At 48.0% G+C, this 22,411-nt stretch overlaps 1 long non-coding RNA gene across 1 annotated transcript; it reads left to right on the top strand.

Moving 5' to 3' along the window:
- The first annotated feature begins 1,382 nt into the window (after window positions 1–1,382).
- LOC137841913 (uncharacterized) lies at window positions 1,383–21,747 on the top strand. Its single transcript, XR_011088825.1, has 2 exons — window positions 1,383–2,551; window positions 20,187–21,747. It is a non-coding gene; the product is annotated as an uncharacterized lncRNA (long non-coding RNA).
- Window positions 21,748–22,411: the final 664 nt, after the last annotated feature.

Here is a 22,411-nt window from a genome sequence, read left to right as displayed (position 1 = left end):
ATATGAGGCTACCGAAAATAGCAAATTAAACAGTTGGTCAGGAGATCAGCTAAAGAGTGTGCCATCCACTTAACTAGGAGGAAACTTCTCTGTGCCCTGGCTCACACTCATCCTTCCATGCATGCAGCCACAGCACTTGCTATGATTTTTTTGTGCTCAGTGTTGGTCTGCGTTGTTATGAACAGCTCTTAGCTCTTTGATACAGCCAAAGAGCAAGAATACTACAAAAGAGAGAGAGAAAGAGAGGGAACAAGTGGTTGGTGGATGTAACTTGCAGTCTGTATGAGTGTGAGTCTCTTCATTTCTAAAAGCTGTTGAGGACTTTTCTCTTTGAACCCAACTGTTTTCTAAAGAATCCATGTCCTTCACCAAAGAAAATGTCAGTGTGTCTTACACAGTTTTTGGAAGTCTTTGTTCTTACCAGTGCTCACAGGGCATCATTGTAGAACAACTCCCAAGTGTCCCCATTCCAGATGGTCAAGAAACTCTTTATTTCTGTACCTTCCTCCAGTAGGCCTTATTCCCAAATCCTCATACAACTTCATCTCTCTCTCAAACCTTTTGCCCATGGTCCATGATTCACTTTGCATTCTACTATCCATTTTAAACAACATGTTCCTTGGCTCTAAAAATTCATCAGGCTTCCAGCCAAGGAACACTTTCTTCTGTGTGGAGGATGACTTTGCAATGTCGATCGAGAGGAGCAGTTACATGACAGATCAGTTCAAGTTCTCCCTGTCCCGTTCTGTCCACACAAGCCACTGGTCATTTGCCATGACCATAACGATGCTGGTACCATGAAGTTCTGAGCACGTAAAGGCTCCTAGTGCAACCTACATGCACATAGGTGTCACAGGTTGCTTCTGTATGGACACAGGGATAAATCCAATATAGACACAAGGGATGTACTTCTGTGTTCTGCTGAACCCAAATATTGCAAAGATGAGTGCTCTGGATACTGGCTTTGATTTTTGTTATCTTTAGCTCCTGAAGCCCCGTTTGGAGCTTCTTGCTCAGCTGAGGTTTTCCTACCAGGTGCAGAAGGCATGATGGTAGCGTTCCCATGCGTTGGTAATCCCAATTTATTTTGTGAGCTCCTTTTAGCCAGCATCTTTTGTGGGACTGCTGCTCAACTTGATGGAGCTGCGTTCCTGCTGTGATTTTCAGTGAACATCACCTTGATAACTGGCATGTCACAGAAACAATGACTGATGTCCTCTGTCTCTGTAGGATAAAACCTTCCAGGCCATCCCCTACATTTCCTGTGGCTCCAGCATGCTGCCTCTCGCTGGACTGGTCACCCCTTTGCTGTCACAGCACAGTAAGCTGCCTGTGGGCATCATCAAGGGAAGCGGAGCTCTTTGTGGTATGTGCCTGTTTTGTCCCCTTTCCCTCATACTTTGTCATTGGGAGGATCTGGAGCAGAGATTAAAGGGAGGTGCAGTAACTGGCCAGTCCCACACAACCTGGGGGCAGAGCCCGCACATGCCAGGTGCATATCCACAGCATGTAGAGGTATTGCAGGAAACCTCAAAGCTCAGAAACACAAAGCAGGTGAGGATGTGCAGAGGGACACTGTAAGATCAGCAAGCTGGAAGACAGAAAATTATCTTTTTTTTCATGGCATTTCAGCCATCCCATCTGACTTGACCTTACGTTACAGAAGGCCTGTGATGTTTCCTTAAAGGCCTTTTTTAACTGTCTGCGTGTGTAAGTGAATGTGTCCTTACTAAAGCCTTACAGCTCCAGCCGTGAGAGCTGCACTTGGTGCGCAGGTTGCCCTGCTAAGGCAGGTACGTTCACCCAGCCCTTCCAGAGATGTAGGTAAAAAGCTCCGGGACCCCCAGGAGGCCAGGCAGAGGGTGGCCCTGCCACGGCTGCGCCAGCCGCCGCTCAGGGAGGCAGGAGGAGGCCGAGCGAGCTCAGGACACGCGTGGGGAGCTGCGGCGCGGGGCTACCGCCGCGGGGGTCGGGGCCGCACGGGGGGCTCGAGGCGAGGCCGGGGGGCTCCTGCCGGCGGCCCGGGCTCGGGGGAAGGAAGAAGGGCGGCGGCGGCGGCCCCGGGCGGCCGGCAGGGGGCTCCCTCCGCCCTCGGTGGGCCGCGGGGCGCGCAGGTCGGCGCGGCGCAATGCCCCGGCGGAGGCGCCGCCGGGAGGAGCGCGGGGCGGGCGGCGGCGGCGGCGGGCACCGGCGGGACGGCGGCGGGCATCGGCGGCCGCCTCCCTCCTCGTGCACGGGGCTCGGCGGAGCTCCGGGGAGGGCGAAGGGGTGGAGAGGGCAGCCCGGGCGAGCCTCCCAAATTCGCCCGGCCGGCTGGCGGCGGGAGCTGCCCGGCGCAGGGGTGGGGACCGGCCGCTTCCTTAAACGTGCGCGGCGGGGGGCGGCGGGGCCCGCACCGCCCCCGGGAGCCGGCCCTGAGCCTCCCCGAGCCTCCCGGGCCGCGGCCGCAACACGTGGAGCAAACTTTCGAGGGACGGGCACCGGGCTGCAGCCGGCCACCGAGCACCGCCGCGCCGGGACCGCGCCGCACGGAGCAGCTCACCTCTTGCTGGTTTGAGGGGTTTGGGGTGCTGGGTTTTAATTGCTGCTTTTGGGGGTGTTTTTTTCTGTCTGTCTTTTTTTTTTTTTTTTTTTTTTTCCCTTTTCCCCTACTTCTCTTCTGCTGCTTCTTGTTGGGTTGGGACTTCTAAAGCACGCCGGGGCGAACGCAGCGCTTGAAAAGCCCAGAGCAATGTTGCAACGTCCCTTGTGGCAACGAATTTCTGATTTTTTTCTTTCGCCTTTTGCGAGGGCAAAGAGGAAGGGTGGAAAAGATCTCACCGTGCTCGGTACCAGCTTAAATACCCGCCTGCGAGCAGCCGGCGAGGCAGGAGAGGGGGCACCGCGGCCGCCCGCCGCCTCTCCCCGCTTCTCGTAGTTGAGCCCGAGCCGTGCCGGGGCCCCGCGGCTTTGGGGGCGGACGGGGACCAAGGGGGTCCCCCCGAGCCCCTCTCCCGAGCCCCCCTGGGCGCTCAGAGCAGGTACCGCGGCTCGGGCTCCTGCCGTGCCGAGTCACGGTGCGCTGCGGGGCCCGGCCCGGGGGCTGCGGGGCCCGGCCCGAGGTGCGGCAGGCACCGGGCTGCCGGCGGCTCCGGTTCTTTCTCGGGGCCGGGCACCCCCGGCCGACACGACCCGGCCCGGCCCAGGGAGGGGGCGGCGGCTGCTGCCGGGGGTGGCCCCGCTCCGGCCGGGGCCGGGGCTCCGCGCTTGCGGCAGGCAGCGGCCGGAGCGAGGAGTTGAATGAAAACACTAGCGGTGCTAATAAAAATAAATCACAGCCTGCGCCTGATCGGGCGAGCTGAGGGCTGGGTCTTTGCGGGCGAGATGAGAGGTTCGTGGCTTCAACTGGCCTACAAAGTCCCAGTTCTCGGCTCCCAGGACCTGCCGGGCTCGCAGCGGGCGAAGACGGAGCGCGGCGGGGCCGCTGCCCGGGGCCGCGGGGAGCGGCCGGAGGCGGCCAGCCGTAAGTGCCTTCCTTCCCTTCCCTTCCCGGAGGGGCCTCGAACGAGCGGGGCCGTCGGAGATGCCGCGGCCGCCCCCCCGCAGTGCCCGAGCCCTGCCTTAGCAGGCAGCGAGCGCCCGGATTTCGCTCCTGCGAGGCCATGTGCATCCTTCCCCGCCGCTTTCACTTTCAGAAAACACATCTGTTTTCTTTTTTCTGCCCTCTCCCCTTTCCTCTTTTTTTTTTTTTTGTTTTGTTTTGTTAATAAATCTGGTCACATACACACCAAACGGCCTGGCTCCCAGTCCTTCTCTTCTTCCTTCGATGCTCTTACCCCTCACCCTCCTGAGGTTCCCTATTACTTGTCTTTGGTCCGGCACACTGCCCTCCTGTAGGCATTGGTTTGTGCTCCTTCTTTGGGCACGATATAGATACAACGTTGTCTGCGGATATTACTGTTTGCTTATGTAGCATCGTATTTTTAACTTCTGCGCCCTTCGGTGTTATGTTACATTGCATTTTAAGTTCTTAGAATTATTTTGAGGCTCCCCATAATTTTTTATTTGTGTAGAGATGATTTTCTTTCTCTCTTGTCAAGTCGAGAACAATGATCTAGAATAAGGAGAAAGCCATGAGAATATTGTTGCTACTTGGCCTGAGTTTCCCGAATGGAAAATGAAGTGGCTTAAAAAGCAGAGGAAGATTGTAGAACCGAATCGCTTCTTTGCTGTAGTGTTGCAGAATTCTATGTTCTGTATGTGTACACAGACACCGGCACACTCCACATAACTTTTACAGTCAAACCTCATGAGATTTTTGCAAACAAAACCTGTTTTCAATGCTTTGTTCTATAGACTTTGCCCATAAAAATATTCACTTTGTGTTTCACGGTTTGCAAGAATTTGCAAATGGTATTACGGACCTGTGCTTAAGTTCTTCTCCTGCAGTCCTCTGTATCCAAACACTTGTGCGCAGCATACTAAAACGTGTATTAATAGCTATTCCTCTGACATGTGTCTGGGCATACTGTCCTCGATGCAGCAGAATTATTTCCTGTGTGTAGTCTTTCAGTTGCTGGTTGGACTTTGGGGCCAGCAGGAGCGGTCAGGTCTGCCTTGGGCCTGTTCTCTTTAGGAATCTGTACGTGGGTACTGGGTGGGAGCTTTCTTTGAAACCAAAATTTAAAGGAATTTTTTTTTTTGCACGTTTCTTTTCCCTGCACGCCCATTTTTTTCCAGAGAGGTCTGTCTAGCAGCCACAAAACGGAAAAGTATGTGAAAGTAAGGAGTAAAGGCAAAAATCCTGTTCCTTTTCTCGCAAAGAACGGCGTTGGGGGCGGTTCTGCTGGCCTATTTGCAGCCCTTTTCTCCCTGCAGATCTTTAGCTCTTAACGAAATTAATCTGCAGTGAAATCACAGAAATCTGATTCTAATCATCCTCCCTGGAACAAGACGGGGCTACAAGACGACGAGCATAGTGTAAAAATACTTTAAGCATGCAGAGCCGTATCATTAACATTAAAACCTGATGGTGTGAAAGGGGGGAACCGGGGGTAGATTTCTGTGCCTCTTTAGCACGCTCCTCACAACTCCTTGTACAAGCTCTCAGTATCGCTGGCAAGCAGCGACTTCTGCTGAGGTTGCTTGTGTTGCAGTTCAGTCTCTGGAGCTGGCTGGTAGGCTCAACTGAAGTTTTCCCTTTCATAGGAGATTTTCTTAATTGTGGTTTGCTTTGTAAAGCTGGGTAAACTGCTGGGTTTAGCTTTTGCCAGATTTAGCATAATCTGGATATTTTTTCCAGCAATAATTGTTTTCTTCCTGCGTTTAAGTAACTCTGGCAAGTTTTGCCCCCAAAAGCCCTGTTTAGGAGCACTATATAGCATAATTTGAGTTACTAGCTTTTGGTTTGGGTGCTTCCTTCAAGATCCAGTCAAAGCCTGTTGTTGCAGGGAGCGAGTGCTCAGTGTTTTGCCATCACCAGGACTTGGGAAATCTGTTCAGCTGAGCTTGTGTCTCCCTGGTTCCTTTTGGAAATCTTTTATCTTAATGGCATTTGCCAAGGTAAAAGGACTTTTTTTTTTTTTTTTTTTTTTTCCAAGCAGTATTCTTCTGTTTGAGCTAGAGTGGATGTAGTTGTTCATAGCTGCTACAACTGTTGATGAACTTTCTGATGGTACAAATGTAGTTTTTCTTCATTCACCTACAATTATTAGCAACTGTTTAGATTGTAGCTGTACACACAGCATTGACGAGCCCTTTCCAACTTGTGTTTGTGCCCCAAAGACCATGCAGTGCACTGCAGACATATTTCTCAGCATCTGGTTTACACTGTTCAGTTTTAACATTCCCTCTGAATTAAAGTTCAGGCTGGAAGAGAACATTCCCTCCTGCCCCAAATGACTTTTTGTGGGTCAAATTACAAAGTAAAAATATTTTATTTTTTAAATAATATTGCTCTGAAGGCTGGGCTGGGGGTAGGCCACACTTTAGCACTTTCCAAATGCTAAATAAGATGGTTCAAGCTTCTGCTGCAAGTTGTGGACAAGCTCTTAAATTACTTTTTTAGCTCTGAAGCTTTCAATAATATCCTTTGCTCTTTGGGATGCAGGCTCAATTATTTCCCCCCCACACACCCCAGTTAATAATGGGGCTTTGTTTTATTTTCACTTCTAAACTTGATGCCTCTCTTGCTAATGTTTCTGTGTGTACAAATATGCTTTCTTCGTCAGTCAGACTTGGCAATGCTCAGTCCACAATAAACTAGTTCTGGGCAGTACAGCAAGGCTCTCTCTTTATCAGGGCCTTTCTGGGGAAGTTTATTACACTGTAAGAGTGACATTTTCAGCCTTCTGAAAGAGTTGGTAAATATTTGGCAGGTTCTACTCCTTCAATAAAAAAGGGGCCACATTTTATCTGTGATAAAGCCTGAAAGAAAACTATCTAGGCATTAAGGCTGGAGTTGTTGGGCAGAAGGGTGGGGTTCGTGCAGGATATTCTTTGAATTGGGCTGAGGGAAGTCAAATGTTTGCCTGCAATTTAGGAACCACTGTTCCTCTATGTTTGCAAATAGAGACCTTCAAGCCAGGGTTGTATTTTGAGTCGCAGAAGGGCACAGGGCATGGCAAGTCTGCGGTGTGTGGTTTACACATTTATACGACCGAGGAGGGACAGTTAGATTCAGCCTGTGCCTGGTGTCGGCTCTGCTGCTCGGTACAGAGCTTTCACAAAACCCTGGATGTGCTCATGTTAGAGCCCTGTGCCCTCGGTGAGGGCCAAATCTGGGCACGAGGGAAGCAGCCAGGCTGCGGAGCTGCTCCCGCTGCTTTCGGCACCCTCCTCGGATGGCAAGCCCTGCGCTCGGCGTGCTCCGTGCCAGCTCCCGCTGCAGGCCGGCTCTGAAGCACGCAGAGGCAAAGCAGATGAAGGGAATGCGCTTTTCCCTTCCTGCCGCAGGCCTGCCTGAGAAAAGCCTTCCAGCTCCTGCTGACTTCATCGCTTCCCTTCCCGCAGACCCCAAAGTGACATCCCAAAGGGGAGAGAAGAGCGCAGGAGCGCCTGTGAGGGGCTGCAGGGTGCCTGGGGCTGGTCTGCAGGGGCTGGGACAGCCCTCAGCTGCTTCCTGCAGTCTGTGATATCCCTGTAAAATGCTAAAGATTGGCAGCATCTGTGTGGCTTTCACAAGGCAGGGGGTATTTCTTTATTTTATTTTTTATTTTTTGCCTGGCAGAGGGGTTTCTGCTTTATGCCAGGGTTCAATCGCTTTGGGAGAGGGGGAGAAAAGGACATGTGTGTACATGTGGTGGTACTAATAGGAGGATTACAGCTGCTAGGATAGGGAAACCCTTCCTTGCTGAGGGCAGAATAGGCCTTTGAAATCCCATCTCCAAGTCTGCACATTCGCGTGAACCTTAGTGTGAGCCAGCAACAGTGTGGAAAAGAAATCATGTGGCTGCGAACTGTAGGAAATGAGCCAGGAGTGATGATGGTGTGGAGAAAGCTTCCGCTTCCCGGCCTAACTGATGGACTATAGGATCACAGCACATTTCTTTAGTGCTAAATAATCAAAATATTTCCACGGCGCTGCTCGGTAGCTTTGGGTTTTGTATAGCCTTGCTGGATTTTATTTGGGTCTTAGTGGTCTGTCAGTTTAGGAGGAATAGGTTCTTGTTTTTTTCCCTGCTGTGGCAGCAGGCAATGGGCCTTTGTTCTGCCTCTCCTCTGGCAGAAAGTCTTTCACGGTGTCCTGAAAGTCCACGTGGGCGGATGATGTGCCCACATTCCATGGCATCATGCAGGATTTGAGTATTTTCCCCCTACAGATTAGTTAGTGACACCATTTATAGGTCTGGTAGGATAGAGTCCTAGTTTAGAGTCCTGACTCCTAGAACATGCCCACTAGTGCTGTCATTTATTAATATTACTTTAATTATAAAACATCCCATCTGACCAAGGTTTTGGAGCCTTGCTCAGATGACTGCGGTGCAGCACTCAGCGGCTGGTGCAGCTGCCGTGCCATGGAGGAACGTGCACTGCTCTGAGCACAGCGTTACCCTCAACTGCCCTGTCTGGCAAAAGGGCTGGAGCTGCTCCTCTGCAGGCCGGCCAGGGACTCCTCTGGCCCTTTTTCTAGTGAAGGCTGGTTAAACCAAGCAGCGACGTACCAGTGCCTACAGCTGTTTTGAATCTGTCTACTTGCATGTTACTTTTTTTTTTTTTTTTTTTTTTTTTTTTGCAGTTGTAGGTATGGAATTTCCTCAAACTGTAAAATTAGGAAGCAGGTTTCGTTCAGTATTATCTCTTTGCATGGTTGCTTTTAAAATACTGTGAGGAACCCAGTTTAACACACTTGAGTTTAATTCAATCATCAGTTTGTATGAGCTAATGTACAAGGGGCCCAAAGGCCTTCTAAAGTTAGTTTGTGGTTTTATGTTTTTGGAAAAAAAAATCGATGCAGCTCTTTAGGAGTGTCTCTGTTGTATTACAAAGCATGGGGCTTTGAATGCCAATAGGGCTAAGTTCAAATAGGCAAGTGCAGCAGTTTAAGGACTAAATTGCAGAAGCTATTTAAGGCTCAGCTTCATTAAAGCGACGATCAGGTTGGGTTAGGCAGAAGTGCCGTGTGCTGGAACATCTGGAATAATATCGCACTTCCCCAAAGCGGAATTTTCTTTAAGAGCAGCAGCACTTGCTGATATTTGAGAGGGTGGAGCTAGCAGCAACCCACAAACGCTGGAAAACGAATTAAGAATTTATAGAGTGAAATATTGAGACTTTGTCAGGAATCTTCATTTTGATTATGATCTGTTGTTTAAAACATCAGCTAGTTCTGGGAACTGGGGCTTTCCAGGCTGCGGAGCTCGGTAGGACAGCTTACGTGGGGGCCAGCAGCTCGGCTCCTTGGCGCTGGGCTTTTGAGTCTTTTGATGAATTCCAGTGAAACAAGTTGTGGCGAACTGATGTGGAGGTTTGGAGCCAGAATCTGCATGAAAAATCTTGCATGAAAAGAGAGATTGTTTCATCAGGAAGAATTTGAATGTAGTTCAGTTAAAATATGCTGGATTTAAAACTATAAATGCTATTTTGGTATTTTTATGAAAGATATGGTTTCCTCAATTCTACCATTGTGGGTGTATTTTACACTTGAAGGATACCATAAAAGTAGATTTGAAGTCTCAGTTGCATTTAAAATATTTTTTATTACAAAATCTGCTTTGACTACAAAGATATTTTGTATAATTGTGACTTCATTTGTTAATTTTGAAGGAAATATTTCTGGAGGAGGAAAATATTCCCATGCAAATGCAACCATTGTACAGAGTTAGAAACAGAAAGGTGCTTAATCACAAATGAGCTTGCCCATTTTAGTTTAATTTACATTATTTGCTTGATTTTCTGGTTAAAGGTAATTACTGAAAAAGCTTAAGTCAGATATTTATGGCATCCATTTTTTTTCCAGTGTCGTGGATTATTCAGCAATGCAGTTAATGGTATTTTATGTATTGTATTTAATATATTTAGAGTGGCTCTTTCACATGAGTTATAAAGACTCAAAAACCAGCTTGAATCTGCATTTTAAAAACAACTTAAATTGACTTTTTTGAAACAATTGCACCGAAAACAAAATTCAGTTGAAAAATAAAATTGAATTTCTTAAATCTGAGTTAGTGAAGAGCTTCCAAAAAAGATTGTAACAAAGGAGCAGAACTTCACCGAGTCATTTCACAAGGCTAGCTGCGACTCCAAGTGCTACACTGAGATTAGAGTTACGTTACTCAAAGGCCCAGCCTAAATTTAACTCCAGGATTCGCATACTGCACTCACTTCATTGGGAGAGTTTGGTTCACATGTAGCATATTTGAGCTAGTTTTGCATCTCCTCAGGGAATAAATTATAGGCTGAATGAGAACATTCACACACATTTATGACATTAATGCTATATGCAGTTGGAGGTTCTGCATGCATGCAGCCTTTAAAACTAATGCTATCTCTAGCTTCCTTCCAGGACTTTATTTAATTTCTGTATCGATGGCTGCTAAGGGCAGAGAGACAACATTTTTCCTGACAGTGTGTCTTGAATATTTCTTTAGGAACACAGTAGGAAACTTCTCCCTTTAAAATTTCCACAGGAGTGAACTCTTTTCTGCCTCCCCTCGCCCCCCAAACACTGCCCTGTGCCAGTAACTGCAATCGTGTAGCTTGTTGTTTCACATGCCCCACATAAAAGTGTACTGCTTCCAGAGCGTACGGAAAGTGCTTAAGAGCCAGTTTGGGGTATTATGTAATAGTAGTTACATAAAGTTTTGGATGTCTTTATACTTCTAAGGCACTACTGGTTTAAAAAAAAAAATTCATTTCAAAACATCTGATAGGAGATTACATGTAAAATATGAATTGGGATTGTAGATTGTCTACATCACAGAATGAATTTATGGCTCTCCAAAGCAGCAGCAGGTATGCCCACTGCTAAATAAACATCTCCTGTATGCTAGTGGAGATAGTGTGATCTGCAGCAGCCTGGGATTTGTCCTGTGCTCTGTAGTTTTGGTGACTGGTGATGTTTTTCGGTGAACTGCCTGGAGTTGTACTTTTATTGTTTTAGAGCCATGTGTTCATAAATGAGTGTTTGTAAATCTGTAACTTCCAAACCTTTTCTAACTTTGAAGTGCCTTTTACAAATAGAAATATTTTGTAACTATCTAGCTAGCAGTATTACAGCAACGCTGACTTATGGCCAGTTGCTTGCAGGCAGCAAGCACAGATTTAAGTGCTTTAAAAATACATGTAACAAGGCTGTTGCAGAGCAAGGTAGGCTGAGCTGGGCGTGAACGTTGACTGCAGAGGAGTTGTACTGCCTTATACTGCCTGAGGTCCCAAACTGGTGGGCTGCAAACAGAACCAGTGCTCCAGAGACCCAAGTGGCACAGGCACGGTCCCACCGAGGTGTGCTCTGTGCCCCAGTGAGACCGGCATGGCAGGGGAGTGGGGTCAACACAGTGAATGCACTCTTCTTCTTGTCCATCTTCTTCTCTTGAGTAAATCTGCACCTGGAAGGAAATGCTGCACTTCCTTCATCCAAATTAAAGTATATCCCAGTACAGCCTCCAGAAATCATCTCCCACCAGAATTACTTCCCCATCAGCTAAAGAGATGGCCGAATAAGTCTCTTGTTGAATGAAATTCCCTACAACTTCACTATTCCAGGCATAGCTGTGAGTGTAGACAGTGCTGCTTAGCTATTATCTGACAGCCAGGAAGGAAAAGAGGTGAAAATAAAAGAGAAGCTGAGTACATTGATTGTGGTGTCTGACCTAAAGTCAAATAAAAGCGAGCAGCAGGGAGCAGTCAGCACCACCGGCAGGTTTCCACGTGCTGCATATTCTTGCCAGCTGGTCCCAGTGCCTGCTGTAGTGTCCATAAGTCTGTCAGGGCCAAGGAAAAGGACCGGCCTCAGTATGCCCACAGGAGGTGCTCCGAGTCCGGCTCAGGTGAGCGGGAACCCTACTGCCCGCAGCAGGGCTGGTACAAGGCCTCCTGCTCGCCGACAGGACTCCGAAGTGGGATTTCCCCTTCCCAAGTGTTTCTCGGCACCCCTTGCACTTGAATAGCAATGGTAAGCCTGGAGACTGGTGGAGCATTAGTTGGCAAAGGCTTGTTCTCATTAAAAGTATCCTTTTGGAAATGTCAGCAGGGCTTCTAGTTCACCCCAGGAGGCTTTCAGCCAACTCTGTGTGAAGGGGGGGGCCCTGGCTCAGCCTCCATCCGGCCCTGGTGGAAGGAGCTGGAGCCTTCTGGTGGGGCAATGGCTCCCCGTGCGACTTATGCACCTGGCAGCCTTTTAACCACGTATTTCACTCAACTTGTAGGTGCATTTGATGGCTTTATCACCAGATGTCTAAATCATGCAGGTACGAAGCTGCTCCTTTGATAAATCACTGAGTGGCAGCGGGCACCAGTGTGGTCCTTTACAACTCAGCTGTTCTGAAGGTTGCTGTAACCCTCTGTCCCTGCATGTGGCAGGTGAATCTGGGTTTCTATAACCTGTCCTTATGGCTCTAATACATCAGTGATGTTAGAGACACCAGCTCAACTTCCTGCTGCTAAGCCTTGTCTAGTTGAACTAATGATATTTGGCAAATGAGGGGGGTGGTCCTGTGACTTTTACTGCTCTGAGGAGGCTTCTGGAAATACAGGGTTGGACCCCAAACCAGCCACCATTCTCAGTGGTTATTGAATCTGTATCTAGCATGTTTAGGAAAAAGCTTCAAAGCTACTGTTGTGAAATCAAGATGAGATGATTTAAAAAAAAAAAAAAGTCATGTAAATTTTCCCAGACACACAGCGTTAAGGCTAAGCAGGTAGGTTCACTAGTAATACAGACTTTATTTTTCTGCTGAAGATGATTCTGCATTTTGCACAAAGACCAGCAGGATGAGCAGGGAGCAGCGCAGCCCGAGGGAGGGAGGTCACTGTGATAGCGTAGGAGAGCAGTGAGGGCACCCAGGCTCAGCAAGCCATCTCAGGGGGATTTTCTTCTTTCCTCTAGCTCGCCCTGGTAACCAAAATAGGCACTTTTCATGAATGCACTGTCAATAAAGAGCATGTGATGGGATTAGTTAGGAGTAGCCAAAACATATATCAATTATTGTATCTGTTTTCTTTCTCAGAGGAGGCTTCCTTTAGAGACATGTGCTTCTTCTCTTGTAATCAAATCCCATGTGTGCTCAGTTGCTGGTTGAAAATTGATTTGTGCATGCTGTGCTTTAATTGCAATATCCTGGTTTGTCAATATTAACTGATTTTACTGGGTGAACATGGGGCACGGGTGTTCCTGGACTTTCGGAGGCTCCAGCTGGCAGTGTGCACAGGTCCTATGAGTGCCTTAGGAAGCAGCTCCTGTCCCTCCAACCTCCCCAGCAGGGATTTCCTCGGTCGTTAAAGAGGCAGTTGTGTCTTGAAAAATGGAGCTTTCTGGTCCTGTGCTCCTCTGTGTGCTCCTCCCTGGGGGCTGGATACAATTTGACCTTCCTAAAATTAGTATGAATTAGGAATAATTGAATTTTTTCGATTCAAATTTTCAAATCCTTTGCTGGAAAGGTGGAAAAGTGCAGTGAAAAAATCCCCAGGATAGGTATGCTGTGGATAATGAAATGTGAATTTACATGACCACCCATGGCTGATGCATATTTTATGGTTGAGTTCTTCTGTGTGATGAGTCCACAGCTAGCAGTGCAATAATTTCAGTAATAAGCTTCAGATTTCTTTTGAGGACTTTGTAAACTCCTCAGACATAAGTGAACTAATCCCCAAAATGTGCATATTAAACAGAAGTAAGTTGTTACCTAAAGCCCCATGTAGGCTCAGTAAGAACTAAGCCCAAAGCTTTTTAAATACACATGAATGGTAATAATTAGCTCTGGGTTTAATGCTAATAAATTCTGATAATATCCCTCCTATTGTAATACCCGTAATCAGTACTGGTGAGGAAATGTGGAGAATAGGTACAAAAACTGTAATAGAAAAAAAAAATCAGAAACCACAGACTTGAGGTGAGTTGTTGGGAGTGTACGACCACGGGAACAGTCCTATGTGCCTTCCACTTGTTGAACCTCAAAGAGCAGGAAAACAGGGAGCACAGGAATACCAGTTGGATCCACTAAAGGCTCCGGGTCAGTGGCGTGCTTTAGCACATGCTAACTTCAAGCGTATGATTAATCACATCCCTGGTCCACAGAGTAATTAAACTTGTGCCTAAGCACTCTGTGCTGCGCAGCTCCAGCCTGCAGGCGTACTCTGCATACTGTGCCTGAGAAAGTGGTGAATCAGAAAGTCGTTTTTGGCTGGAGTTTGGAAACGAGCTTGAAAGAGCTGGTTCGGCACCCAGGTCTCGTATTTGAATAGCTGTGGAAAAGCTGCTCTTGTTAGCAGAGCTGTAAGTAGCAAGGTGTGGCCATTTACTTTATGGTAATGCTTTAGTTTTGTTTAAAGTGAAATTATTTAAAAAGCCCTTTTGCTGAGCAATTTCCTGCTGCTCTCCTGTACTTTGCTTCCCTCCGTGCCAGCCAAACCAGGTTCTGTTCCAGCAAAGCCCAAGCTGGGCAGCCTCTGCCTGGCTCCTTCCCTCCCAGCTTGCCGCTCACCGTGCAGGAGATCCATGACGGGAGGCAGCGCGGATGGGTTGATGCCAGCTGCCTGCCTGCCTTCCCTGCGGTGGGCAGCCTGGGCACAGACCTGCAGCACATGCTCAGCTGGGATCCGGTGTGTGTCTGCACAGCTGCCTGCTGGCCGGGCACCTGCTGACCTGTGGGGCCACAACCTCCGCTCGCACTGCACTAGGAACCCGAACAGCCGATGGCCACGTGCTTCGCCTGGGCCTGGGACTCTTCCAGTCAGTCCTGGATCTGGTTTGAAAGCCTGTGTGGGCCAGGGGCCGTTATTAACAGGCTGTTCGTATGTGGCCGCCTTGTTTTGGTGGCTGGGAGACTTCAGGCTGGGCTGGTTGGCCCCCGCACTGTTTAATTTACTAGCAGTCATGAAGCCTCTTTCAGCCAGAGCTCCTCCCCTAGAGCTCTTTCCTAGCGTTCTCCCTTCCTGTCCCCTTCCTTGTGCCAACCAGTTTAATGCATTATTAGTCTTCACACCAACAGCTCCCTTCTCAGTTGTTTTGGGTTTGTTTTGCCAACGCGTTGGTTTGGCCGTGCCATCTGACCCCGCAGCACTGCCATCCCCTCTTGCCACTCAAGGTGGGTGTAATGTGGCAGCACCTAGAAGACTTTTTGATGACTAATTGTGTTATTTTATATACTTAAAGATAGTTAGCTGCTTTAGTTTCCTTGTTCTGTGAGGCCTCTGCATATAAATGCTGATGGGGCATAGTCACCATAATGAGGCAACTCCATGCCGTATTAAATGCTACTGTTTGAACTATTGGCTCCTACATTGCTGAAAGGTGGGAGGGTAGTTTTCCAAGCAGACTCCATGGAAAGTCTGTGTAATATGTTTGGTTATCCAACCTTGTCATTTTCAAAGGGACCAGTCAAGATTAACAGGGCCTAAATGTACCATCCCCTAAAAATAACTTTGGCTTTCCAGCTCCTCTGCTGATGTTGGTGGCAGGGCTGGGAGAGAGGAGGAATGATGCTCCAACCTGAAGGTTTCAAAGGAAATGAAGATGGGTTCTCTTCCATCAGTGCTCCAGGGTTTGTTTGTTGTAGGGTCCCAGTGCAATGAGGACAAAGAGCTCTGAGCTCTGTATGGGGACTGGGCAGCTCTCACTGCTGAGACAGCGGCAATTGGGATGTCTTCTGGTAATTGGCAAAGTGAGAGGCTTCCTGAATTTAACTGATGGGTGTATTTTTATTTTCTTCTGGATAAAGGAGACTCAGCTAGCATGGTGACTTCTGGAGCACGCTTGGGCTTGCACAAAGGACAGCCTGATCAGAGTCATAGTTTGTGCTGGCAGCGCCAACACTAATAAATGCCACTATTAGTAACTTGTTCGTGGCTGAAGGGATTTCCCAAATGCCAGGTGCAATTGTGCTGCCTTTCATGGGGGCATGTCCGGCTTGGGATGGACTGGACCACACTTAGTCATGCATTTGTCCTTTTGCACTGCAGAATTAATATTTTCTCGGGGACCTTTCATGTAATTTTCAAGATGGTGATCAACCCAATCTTGGTTTTGAGAGAAAAATCTGACAAAAGCCTCATTTCAGAAAAGTAAATCCTGTAACTGTTTTCTGGAAACAAGAACAAGCATTTCTCCAAAGCAGCCCATTCATTTCATGGCCATGTTGGTATCGGTTGGTTCTTGGGGCTGTGCCCACTGGTTCCTTCACCTGCTGTCAGCTCCTGTCTGGGGACGTGTGGCGGGCACAGTCCTTGGAGCACTGGTGTGTTCCCTTCCTCTTCTCCCAGCTACCTAGAGTCAGCTCTGCTGCCAGCTGAAACCAGAGGCTGAAGTTCTTGTCTGGGCCGAGCAGGATAGGCAGCTGTTGTCAAAAGGGCTGGAGTTTCTTCTGCGGGTGGGTGTTTTTCATTTGGTAATACCAGTCTATTCCAGCTGAGGATCTGTCCCTTTGTTTTGTGCATAGGACAATTTGTTTTCAATTTTTGTTTCTGAAAGGAAACTGTCAAGACGAAATTCACACTTAAAAAAATTAAGGGAAACAGCCCTTTGTCCATTCCTAACAATCCCCCTCAATGACTAAAGCTGGAAGAATTCTAGAAACTGCAGTTACTTCTTACCTTCGGTTTGTTTTTGTGCAGTTCTTGCATTTTTTTTGAGTTTTGGATCCAACACACCAAAAAGACTTCAGTCCCTAATCCTTCTGATAACCCCAGCGTAACCCAGAGATTCGGCCCCTGATGATTCAAGTCCGATTGTGCCTTGTCTGGCAAGTGGGACTGGGGCAGCAGGGAGCAGAGAGCAGCTGGGGCAGTTGGTCCCTCTTCCAGCACACGCAGCCCTGTGCTGGCTTGGCAGTCCAAGAAGGAACACGCGAACCCTCTGCAAAGGGGCTTCCCTGGAGCAGGACATATCCGTCCTCTCTGGAGTCTGCCATGCACGTGAAATTAAAGCAGGGTGAGAAAGCCTTGGCGGGCTGACATCTGTAGCTCTTCTGCACCCTGGCCATGCTCCGTCTGCTCGTGGCGGGGAGCTGGCCGCTGGGGAGGCTGCTGTGTGCCTGGGGCAGGGGCTTCTTGGGTTGTCTTCTGTGTCAGCACAACAGCAAGGGCTGCAGACCTGGTCCTTGCCTGCGGCTCCTTCTGACTACAAAGAGCTGTTTATTGTCATTCCAAGAAATAATACAAAAAAAAAAAAGAGAACTTTTTGAAAATAATAACAGCATGCATCTCATTTTACTTTTAGACTTAGAAACTACTTGATGCTCATTACAAAGGAATTGATTCCTTAAATGAATGAAGCAGCCACGAGTGTTGCTTTCAGTGAGGAACTGCTGACGCTCTGACTCATGCTTTGCTTCTTGCAGGATCTGGCTTTTATGCTTCATTTAGGACACCAACGTCATTAGCATTCAGAGGGCTCCTGCTTTTTTTTATTATACTGCTGTTATAATTTCTTAAAAGATGCAAATAATATTTGGTTCAGAATCATGGCTCGTGTTTTATTACCAAATGGGAGCATAAAGCTTGCTTTCATTTGACTTTCAAGCCTTAGAAGAAATTCAAAATGAAAATAAGGTGTGGCTCTGCACAGTGATGAGGGGGTCTCTGGAATTTTTTGGATGCCAGGTTGGCCGCTTCTGTGGAGCGTCATCTGCCGATAGAAGGGGTGTCGCCTTGTGTTACACTTTGTGGATCTTTACGACTGCCCCAAACCCCGGCGTTTCCACTGCATGCAAAACAGCTGCGCCAGCCTGCCACCCGTGTCCCTGGAGATGGCATGTTTGAACAGCAGCAGCTCCAAACAAGATGCTGCTCTGCACAGCTGAACGTGGCAGCTCGGCCTCATTGTTTTGGAGCTGAATGTTAGCGCAGCGGCAAGTGAGGGAGTCCCACAGAGCACTTGGGCTGGGAAGGGGAAGGGGGAGCTGTGCCCTGCAAGATCCCTGCTGGATCACACCTCGCAGGTCTGCAGGGATAATCATCAGTCATGTTATTCCTAGCCTGTAACTGGAGCGGGAAAAGGTGCCCTTTGCTGAGGGACAGGACATATTTAATGCAATCAGGAAGAAAAATAGCGCCGAGAGTCCTCAGTTGCTGGCTGTGCTACAAAGGCCCTGCAAGCCCTCGAGGCGCTCACCAGCTTGCGGGGGGTGCATGCAGGTCCACGGGCCCATCCCAGCACCCTGCACAGAAAGCTCCTGGAAACAGCAGAGCAGAAGTATTGTGGGAATCTGCCTATGGTTTTTGTCGAGTCCACTTCCATCAAAATTTACATTACTGATGAATTAAAAGGAAAGTGTTGCTCCTTGCCCTAAGGATGTGCTGGGCTGGGCTGGGATTTCCAGGAGGATTTGTAAATGAGGGTTGAAAATTCCCAGCCAACTACTTGGCACCTTTTTAGTAGGAAACCTATAGATTCCTTTCAAAGATTGCTTAAGCTGAAAGCTGTTGAGAAATCAGTAGTAATTAGCTAATTAAAATCCCAGCTTTATTAATAAATCAAGAGTAACTGCTCCTGCAATTGGGGAAGCAGGTGTGACCTGCTCTCACTGCGGTTGGGCAGCCTGGCACCCTGGGGTGCTGGTGCACAAATGCTGGGTGCTGGTCAGGTCTGGGGTCCCCGCGTGTCCTGGACGCAGTGCCAGGGTGCTGACTGCCTGCGACACGTGTGCCTGCAGGCGAGGCATTGCTTCCTTTTGCCCCAGCGGTTTGGGGCTCTTGAGGGTTGCTTGTGGTGAGCTACGCCAGGCTTTGTTTGATGGCATTTCTGCCGAGTGACAGACGAGCCATCTGGCGTTACGCTGAAGTGCAGCACGGCGTTTGCTCAGGAGGGAGCCCGCAGCGATGACAAAGCAGTTCCACACCTTCCTGTCTGTGTCACGGCTGGTCACCGTGCTCGGGGCGGCTGCGGGGCTGGCCGGCAGAGACGGCACCGCCGTGCTGGAGAGAGGAGCCCATCAGACCTCTGCCCTCCTAGGGACCTGGAGGGGACTGAGCGGCAGCAAGAAAAATGAGGGACTTTCAGGGGCAGCTGTGTTTTACTAACCCAGTCATAATGCCCCTAAAAATCCTTATTGTTCTTGCAATGGTCAACTGTGACCTCCGGCACGGGGAGGCCTGGAAGGTAAGCACGAGCGCCTGGGGCAGGGCAGGCAGGAGGGCAGGCGTGCCCTCGGGAGGGAAGGCATGCGTGCAAGTCAGGGAAGTATTACAGGCTGGGGAAAGTTTGTGGTGGAGGGCATCGGAGCAGCCTTGCTGTCATGGGCTGTGGTGTGGAGGGTGCGTTTCTGCATGAGGCTCACGGTGTGAGACCTGACAGGCAGAGTGGGTTAAACGAAACAAACTTCAGTGCTTTCCCTCCCTGTCGTGTCTATCTTTTGTTTTCCCCATCTGAGAATGAAATGCAACTGGAGATATTCCCAACCCGAGACACAGCCCCTGCCAGAGCCGCTCCAGAGGGAGAGGTGTTGGCTGTGAGCAGGGGCAGGGTGCGCCCAGAGATCCACCTTCGCTTCGTGGGGCGAGTGATTCCCCTGGCTCCAGGCCAGCCAGCCACAGGAACCTGGCTGCAGCATCACCGCCGTGCTTGGGCAGCAGGCAGCACCGACCGCTCCACTGCTGGCTTTGGGGATGGGCTAATTAATGCCCACTGTGGGGATGAGCTAATTAATGCCCACCAAGCAGCCTGCCCATGTCACTGTACCCATTTCTGCACAGCTGCTTGCTTGTGGATGGACGGACTCTGTCCTGCCAGTGCTCCTGCCCCTTCCTGTAACCTCACAGGACTGTACTCCCATGACTGATTTCTGTCATAAGTGCTTAAAAAAGTTGTTTTCTCCAGATTCCAGGACAGTGATGTGTGCTAGCTTATTTTATCTCTCTTTTTTTTTTTTTTTTCTTCAGTATTTATTCTTTTCATGTTTGTGAAAGAATTGGTGGATTTAGCCTTAATGCCATTCTTCATATTGCAGACTGCCCTCTCCATCCTGACTCCCTGTTTTACTCCTCTTTCAGCTGAACTGCTCCAAGTCGTTGCAGATCTCTGCTCGTTCTTATCACCTCTTCCCCAGCTTTATTCCTACTCTAATTTTTCAGATCAGACGTGGATGCAGTAATTGCATGTGGAGAAGCAATTTGTTAAACAAAACTCTATAATATTCAATTATTCAACATCTTTATGCATTCTAACACCTCGTTTGCATTTCTGAGAGCTTCTCTATGTTGAGTAAAAGTTTTTTATTTTCATTGAACTCTGCAACAATGTTCAAAGCTTTTATCCTTTAATAACTCCACCTAGGGGTATGGATAGTCAAATTAGTCTGGCCCCACCACAGCAAGTCCCTTTCCCAGTGTCTGGTTGGATTAGTCGTTACCTTTTTTGAAAAGGCTTTGTTTATCAATTAATTGATATGTTTATCAATTAATTCTGCTTTATATGCCTGTGCCCATAGATTAGAACTGCATGCATTTTTTTTCTATGCTGACTGCACCAACTTGCCTTTACACATCACTTACCTATCTTTAATTGGGTTTTGTGGCTCTGGAGCAAGAATTACTCATTTGTTATTTGTTATTCTCAGGAACATTCCAACTGCTTTTCTTAAAGCTGAATTCTTTGTAAAGGAGAAGTGACTAGAAACCCCAAACTGAGTCCCAGGTCTTGCTTAACTTTGTAAGGCACACTGACATACTGACGCTGCTCCAGTTAAGGTATGGTATGAATCAGAAACTAACAGCCGCTGTGGAATGAGTGTGTTCACATGAAGTCATCCTGCAGTGACTACTGCAGAATAGTCAACTCCTCCTTGTAAGCAAGCCCCAAAAGAGAATACTTGTCCCAGTGACTGTGCGACTAGATAAAAGATAACGGGCACAGGAAAAGCACCCTGCTATCAGATGAGGATGGGCGCTGTTTGGCTGCAAACAACAAAATTTGTGCTGCTCAAGGCCACGCAGGACTGTCCCGGGGGTGTCCTTCCTTGCAGGCTGATTCCTGGAATGTGGCACTTTTGGAATGGTTTGTTTCAGGACTTTCTGCTTTGATACCTGTGATTGCTGAGACTGGCCCATCATAGGAAGCCCCAGACCCCCTGCTCCTTTCCATGGGAATTTCCTCTCTTAGCAACTCCAGTGTCTTCACCTGATACTGAAAGGAGATGGAAGAAATTGAGTGTTTCCCTTGGCAAGATGTGTGGATGGAATTGATCTGTTTTCAATCTGGTATCTACCAAACCAACTACGTAGAATCACCTCAACTGCTAACAGGTTGGAGAACAACAACCTACTCTTTGTACTGAAAGCAGGAAGATCTGGAATGGGGTTTTGTAACTTTTTTGATATGATTCTATGTTACAATTTTTATATTTATTATCTGCATCTTACTCAAAATAAGAATATTTATGTTAAAATAAACATTTCTACTCTGAAATACTGGAATGAGCCTGCTCAGCTTCTCCCTATCTCAGCTCAGCCCTTTTGAAGAGAATCAGCTCGTGGATTTTAAAGTCAGAAGGACCAGTCTGAACCTCAGAGGATGCGCACAGAGCAATCCCTGCAATTCATCCTGAAACCAAAGCCCTGATGAATGGATCTTTTTCTTATGTGCTATGGGAACTCTGCTTATATAATGTCTGATAAACTGTTCCAATGTTTTATAACCTTGTCTTGTACCTTATGGCAACCCAGAATTTCCCACTTAATGCCTCTTGCACAGCCACGTGGAAGAAACCCTTCACGTATGTGACTGCATATGGTGAATAGGAGAACAAGAAGGTTTGGTGTTAACTTTTATACTATCTGTTCTCAAAACAGCTCTATTGCACATCTCTTCCAGTTGTCTTTCAGAGTGGACAGCAGGCACAGCAGAGCTCCATAGGGACACTTGGCTAGGAACTGATAGGCAGGAGAGATCCCACATCTCTCCCACGTATCTGGGGTGGGATCCAGCCTGGCTGACCCCCCTGTTACACCATAGGGAACTCTCAGCAGCCCCGTGAGACCCTTTCTTAATGCCCAGGCTAAGACACTAAGATTTCAAGGACAAATTTGGCTGTTCTTTCTGAAAGTTCAGTGTCATTTAGCACCTCTGATCTGGCTTGGAAAAATGCATAAATACCGACAATAAATATGTTTTGAAAAGTATGTGAGGCAATCATGTTGTTTTCAGGGTCAATTTCAGGTGTTGCCATCAGTTTCTACTGTGCTCAAGCATTGCCCCAGCCTTCTTGGAGCTGCCATCCCTAGCATATGCTAGGTAGTATGAACATTAGGATAGAAGCCACTGCAATAAAGCATCGTGGTACTTGCATGCAGATAATTCTGCATGGGTAACAGAGGAGCTGCTAAGCTTGAGCCACCAGTCATGTTAATTTGCACATCCTTGGAAAGCACACACTGACAACAGTAGTAACTGCCCACCAAGAATAGACCCAAAGGAGCAAAGGTTGCAGAGTGAGATCCCCACTGGGGAAAAAAAAAAAAAAAAGAAATGAATTGCTCTTCAAGTACGAGCGATTCTGTTAGAGTCTTTCAAACACTGCTGTTCCAGGCTGCAAGGACTCTCTGCAGGGGACGCTTTCTGAACTGCCCTGTAATATTATCAGCTGCTTTCAGTGCACAAATCCTGTCTGGAATAATTTAATGTGGTACATTCAATCAAACAGAAATTGTATGTGAGCCACATGATCTGAATTAGTCCAGTGCAGGAAATAACATTTTGCAGGCAAATTTGTTGCCTTCTTTCACTGGAACCCTTTAGTGCTTTGCTGTAGTTCTTGATGAATAGCTGCTTCATGGAGGAAATATG

Source organism: Anas acuta, chromosome 18 (assembly GCF_963932015.1).
Source record: "Anas acuta chromosome 18, bAnaAcu1.1, whole genome shotgun sequence".
Classification (NCBI taxonomy): Eukaryota; Metazoa; Chordata; class Aves; order Anseriformes; family Anatidae; genus Anas; species Anas acuta.
The sequence above is the reverse complement of the archived record's forward strand: the minus strand, read 5'-3'. Positions and strand labels throughout refer to the sequence as shown.